This window comes from Nannobrachium achirus, assembly GCF_963921795.1.
Source record: "Nannobrachium achirus genome assembly, chromosome: 6".
NCBI classification, from domain to species: Eukaryota; Metazoa; Chordata; class Actinopteri; order Myctophiformes; family Myctophidae; genus Nannobrachium; species Nannobrachium achirus.
In genome coordinates, this window is record NC_137815.1 from 68,650,720 (window position 1) to 68,656,769 (window position 6,050).

Sequence of the window (6,050 nt, forward strand, 5' to 3'; positions counted from 1 at the left end):
TATCTCTGTCCCGCAGCATTGGTCTCTTCTGGCGTCCACATCCATGAGACTATCAGAGATGCTCCCACTTAGTGGCATGTGACTCCGGTAAGGCAGGACATGATGATCGACATGGATCCTAAATATTTCGACATCACTCTTAGATTTACAGTCTGAAAAGTGCAGCCAGTTTATGAATAAACAATATGTGGTTTCGTGACATCACCAGGCTGGAAACATGATCACTGCCGGCTACCAATAGTGACTACCTGCACCAGGTGATGAGATCATGTGTCGCAATTTCTCTCCCTTGGTATTTTACCTTGTGCGTGTGCACGTACGTGCGTGCACGTTGTGATATGTTGTCAGCTTGTAGGGTTTGTACGCCACCATCATAAAACAAAGTATGATACAGGGGGGCAGACCTCCATTCCGAAACACCCCCACTTAGAAACATCCCCATTCAGAAATACGCCCACTGAGGTTAGGGTTAGGGTTTAGGTTAGGTTTAGGTGACACCTCCATTTAGAAGTCAATCTTCTGAATGGCAATGTGGCAAATGGCGGGGGGGGGGGGGGGGGGGGGGCAGACCATGCGGTGCATGTAGGGGATGGGCCTGTTGTGTTTAAAAAGACACTTAGACACTTGCACGCATGCCCCCGACCACTGAAATCAAACTTGCTAAATTTAAAAAACTATAGAAAGAAGCAAATGAAAACATTTTAACACTCATCTCTTCTTTTCTTTAATTACAATCTAAAATATGAACCCTTGTTGTAAAAAAAAACTAAGTTGTCCTTTAAGTGGTTAATCTATCAGACTGATCAATTTAGTCAATTATTACGAAAAATGATGTTGATATACAAGAAAAGACTGCTTCTTGATTATTCAGTTAACCCACAGTACATTAGATTAGTACAAGATTAAGTCGGTCATTGGTTATAATGACCTTTTATATATAATATATTCGGTTAATTGCCCAGCCCAGTACCACATGTTTACCGCTTTAATTTTCACTCAAAATAATTCAGATGAATTGCCACTCTATGAGGCTGTGATGAAATACACACACCTGCGCACACACAAACACATGCTCACATGTGCATGCATCCACACACACACACACACACACACACACACACACACACACACACACACACACACACACACACACACACACACACACACACACAGAACCCATTACAACCTTACGTTTATCTACAGGGCAATGGAAAAGCCTGCAGAAAGCATAGAGAGATGAAATATTAGTTCAGTTCTAACTGACCGAGGGGAGGACAGCTCATTTTTCTAAAAGGAATGACTCTCTACTACTGATGTGCAGTGAGTGCAGCCACACACACACACACACACACACACACACACACACACACACACACACACACACACACACACACACACACACACACACACGCGCGCGCCGCACACATGCTGTCATTTTTCCTAGCGCAAATAAACAATATTAATTTGGCAGCAAAGAGCCAGTGTCTGAACAATATCAACATTAAAGAATATTTGAACACACCATGTTAGATGTAATGTCACATGATAGAAGTACACACTCAGAGCTGCTTTCTGTCAACATAGTTCATTGTTCCCAGGGACGTGCTGGCCATTGGGAAAAGCGGGACAACTCACGAACGGCCGGTTCATTCCCGGCCGGTCCAGGCCGGCCATTAGGAAAGAAATTAAAATAAAATGTTGGCCTTCGTTCCATTTTGGGGGCTGGGCGGACAACAAATGTGTACATTTCTTCGCAAAGCAAAGCCCTGCTTCATCATACAAGGCTGTCGCACAAAAGTAGTGAAAACAGCAGATCTACAAGCACACAACGCCTCGCGGTGCGAGGCGTTGTGTGCTTGTAGATCGGCTGTTTTCACTAGTTTAAATCATTTTTAAAATGATGAATACAAAACAAACGTTTTGGACATACAAGGTTTCCACCCGACAACAACGAAATATAACTCATGTAATTGGCCCACTGGCTTGTCACTTGTCATGATCTGAAATGGCAAATCTTTGAGTAGCAGCAGCACTAGAGAGATCTCTCTCTCTCTCTATAGCGCGCAATGAGGGCCTCTCCAACTCTTTTTTCCGGGCTGAATCAGGGGCCCAGCATGTCCCTGCCAACACTCATGCTGTCGATATGACCTGGAGCTGAAGGTTCATTTATACTCGGTGTGACGATTGTGAGCTTGAAGATGGCCTGTTTTCTGTGTGCAATATTATGACTAAACTGTACATTATGGCAACATGATATTAGCCTTTTTTTTTACCACCGCGCTCTGACATGTTTGGTGCCGTGTCCTCTACTTAGATCAATGGTTCTAAAACTCTTCAGGCCATGACCACCAAAATGGTAACATGTCATTAGGTCGAACACCCTTTGGATCGACCACCAAACTCTAACCCAAACCCTAATCCTAACCTCAGTATAAAACTATGCCTAACTCTAACCCTAACCCTAAACCTAACCTCAGTAACCGTGACGCGAGTGATTATCTAACTTGCCGACGCTCGCGGGTGATTATCTAACCTGCCGACGCTGTTTGACCCAACGGGAGTTCGACCTATGGGGCAGTCCCCACCAAGATATTCATATTTTAACTGGGTACCCAACCACCCTGACGAGCACTAAGAGTTGAGGCATTACATTTTGTAAAACACGGTTCTAGTGTGAAAATAGCAGATCTAGATCGGCTATTTTCACAATTTCTGCCTCTAATGTTGAGACAATTTGGCCAATGTTTAATTTGTCATTTTAGAGGTGTTAAAAATCCTTAAATTGTCACTTTAGAAATGTGCAGATACTTAAACGGTATCTTAAACTTAAAGTTATACCATGTAACTTATTTACAAATCTTAAAATTGTCCTAACTGTTAAATCGCTAAAGTTTTAGAACCCCCACTACGTTAATTTCAGCTTCTAAAGCCTTCTCTTTATATGTTTTCTATATGAGCCGTGAGGGGGGGAGAATTTTGCGGCAAAATGACGTCATCTGAATCATGTGTATACGTTGGCCAATCATATCGCCGATCATAAACACATGGTACACAATCACAGGCGCATCTTGCTGACTTCTCAGGAAGTAGCTTGCCTCAACATAACAACAACATACTCGGGTGAAGGAGTCAGTTTCTCCGGAATGCCTGAACGCACAGGAACCAGGGACCCCTCTAAAGATAGATCTCGGCGAGCTACAGGCGGACGCGGTGGCGAGTGGCCCGGTCCGCGGCGAAAAACGGCCGAAAGACGCGGACGTGACCGCGGTTTGCTATACAGCTCTGACCACTAGTTGAGCAACTTACACAGTATAGCTTTAAACCTTATGTTGGTCTTGTGTTGAGTGAAAAAACAATGTTGCACATTAAGGTAAGCATCTTGCCCGGTATGGACTTAGCACGTGGAAGGAACACGTTATTCCAACCAGTTCCTTTCCCCTCCATCGGGCACCCTGGCTGGCCAGGGGGAGGCAGTATAGAGACCTGGACCAGGACTACTGCATGTTTTTGTGAGGGTACCTACCCTAGGAGACACAGGGAGAACATGCAAACTCCACACAGAAAGGCCCTTTCGCCAACCCCACCTAGGGTGTGGGCACTGATGACGCGGAGGAGAGAACACGCCCCCCAGTGCCCACAGCATCCAGTTTTTCTAGATTGATATTCCTATGCATTTGTTGTATTGTTGTTGATGTACTGACATATTATCTTGCTTATATATGTTGCTTATTATACTGATGCTTGCTTATTGTAAGTCGCTTTGGATTAAAAGCATCTGCTAAATGCCTAAACTGTAAATTGACTCAGCCTGTGTGTGTGTGACTGTGTCTGTGACTGTGTGTGTGTGTGTGTGTGTGTGTGTGTGTGTGTGTGTGTGTGTGTGTGTGTGTGTGTGTGTGTGTGTGTGTGTGTGTGTGTCTGTGCGTGCGTGCATGTGTGTGTGTGTGTGTGTGTGTGTGTGTGTGTGTGTGTGTGTGTGTGTGTGTGTGTGTGTGTGTGTGTGTGTGTGTGTGTGTGTGTTGTGACCGTGTGTGAGTGTGCGTGCGTGTAAATCATGGGTAAGTAGGCCACCTGAACCCCTGCTGAATAATTGATGTCCAGTCAGAGAGAGAGAGAGAGAGAGAGAGAGAGAGAGAGAGAGAGAGAGAGAGAGAGAGAGAGAGAGAGAGAGAGAGAGAGAGAGAGAGAGAGAGCGCTGATGGAAGGGTGACTAGAGAAAGAGAGGGATAGTGACATAATGCCGAGGACAAAGAGACGAGACGGAGAGAGATGAATGAAAGGAGAGAGAGGGGGGGGGGGGGGGATTTCAGTCAGAACCAGACGTGAGAGAGAGAGAGAGGATGAGGGAGTGTGACATGTCAGGATGTTTAAACCACTGGTTCCCAAGCACTGGGTGTGAGCCGCAGACACATTTTTATGGGTCTCTGAATTTTTAGTTTCCTACATTTAGTTTTTATTTTTATTTTTTATTTTTGAGCGGTGGTAAACCGCTCCTAGGAGTGGCTGTGCGTGTGTCTGTAGCCACTTTTCCCCAGTGTTTTGCCATAGCAATGTGTTTTCCTAAGCGTTTTGCCATAGCAATATGTGTGTGTGTGCGTAGCCATATTACATCATATTACATCACCAATTATCTGTAGCCACTATCTGTAGCCACTTTTCCTCAGCGTTTTGCCATAGCAATGTGTTTTCCTAAGCGTTTTGCCATAGCAATATGTGTGTGTGTGTGTGTGTGTGTAGCCATTTTACATCACCAATTACATCCTAGACCTATCTGTAGCCACTTTTCCTCAGCGTTTTGCCATAGCAATGTGTTTTCCTCAGCGTTTTGCCATAGCAATGTGCGTGTGTGTGTAGCCTGTATTACATCACCAATTACCAATTGAAGACGTTATGCAAGCACGACCACCGCTCACTTCACATTGGGTGTGATTTTTATTACAATTGTGGTCTTGCTTCAAGCCAAAAAACGATCTAATATGAGCTTTGTAGTTTGTACATAACGACAACATGTGACATAGCTCTGTTCACACAGTGCTGTACCCCCTCCAACTGTATATATGTTCCCCTTTTTCAACTGTTTATTTTGACACTTGCTTCGGCGATGTAAATGTATGTTTTCTCATGTCAATAATTTGAATTGAATTGAATTGAATTGAATTTAATGAAATGAATTTAATGAATTGAATTGAATTGAATTGAATTGAATTGAATTGAATTGAATTGAATTGAATTGAAGAGAGAGAGAGAGAGAGAGAGAGAGAGGGAGAGAGAGAGAGAGAGAGAGAGACAGAGACAGAGACAGAGAGAGGGAGAGGGAGAGAGGGAGAGAGACTGAAGGTGGCTTTTATACAGTACTTGAAATGAACTGCCATCGAACTGTTGGCCTTCAGAGAGAAACACAATCAAACGGTAACGAACAACAAAGACGTGAAGAACCCGGTCGAAGACGCTGCGGTTTGTCCTCAGACGCAACACTTTGTTTTGTGCCAATCAATGAAAATGTCCTGGAAACACTATAGGTGTCAAGCAATGCACTTTACTTTAGCCTTGTGTGTGTGTGTGTGTGTGTGTGTGTGTGTGTGTGTGTGTGTGTGTGTGTGTGTGTGTGTGCGTGCGTGTGTGCGTGCGTGCGTGCGTGCGTGCGTGCGTGCGTGCGTGCGTGCGTGTGCGTGCGTGTGTGTCTGTCAAACTTACACTCACCTGATATTAGGCCTATTATCTAAGTGTTTACTTGCTGTGGAGTGTCGCTATCTAACCGCACCAGGTGAGCGCTTCCACCCGGTGTAGCCAGATGTCTGAGGCTCCCGACACACATGTAGGTTTTAACCCTTATCAAAAACCTGGGTTGAGGCGGGAGGTAAGGTTCCGTTCAATTCATTCCCTATGGAAGTCACATGATTTGATAAGGGAAGCTTCCCTTAAGCTTTCCTAATAAGCTTAAGGTTTTCATAAGGTTTTCATCAGTTAAGTTGTAGGCCAGCTCCTAGGAGCAGCCAAGCTGCTGGGAATAACCTTGATGAGACAGAGGGGCAGGGTTCAACCACCAACCA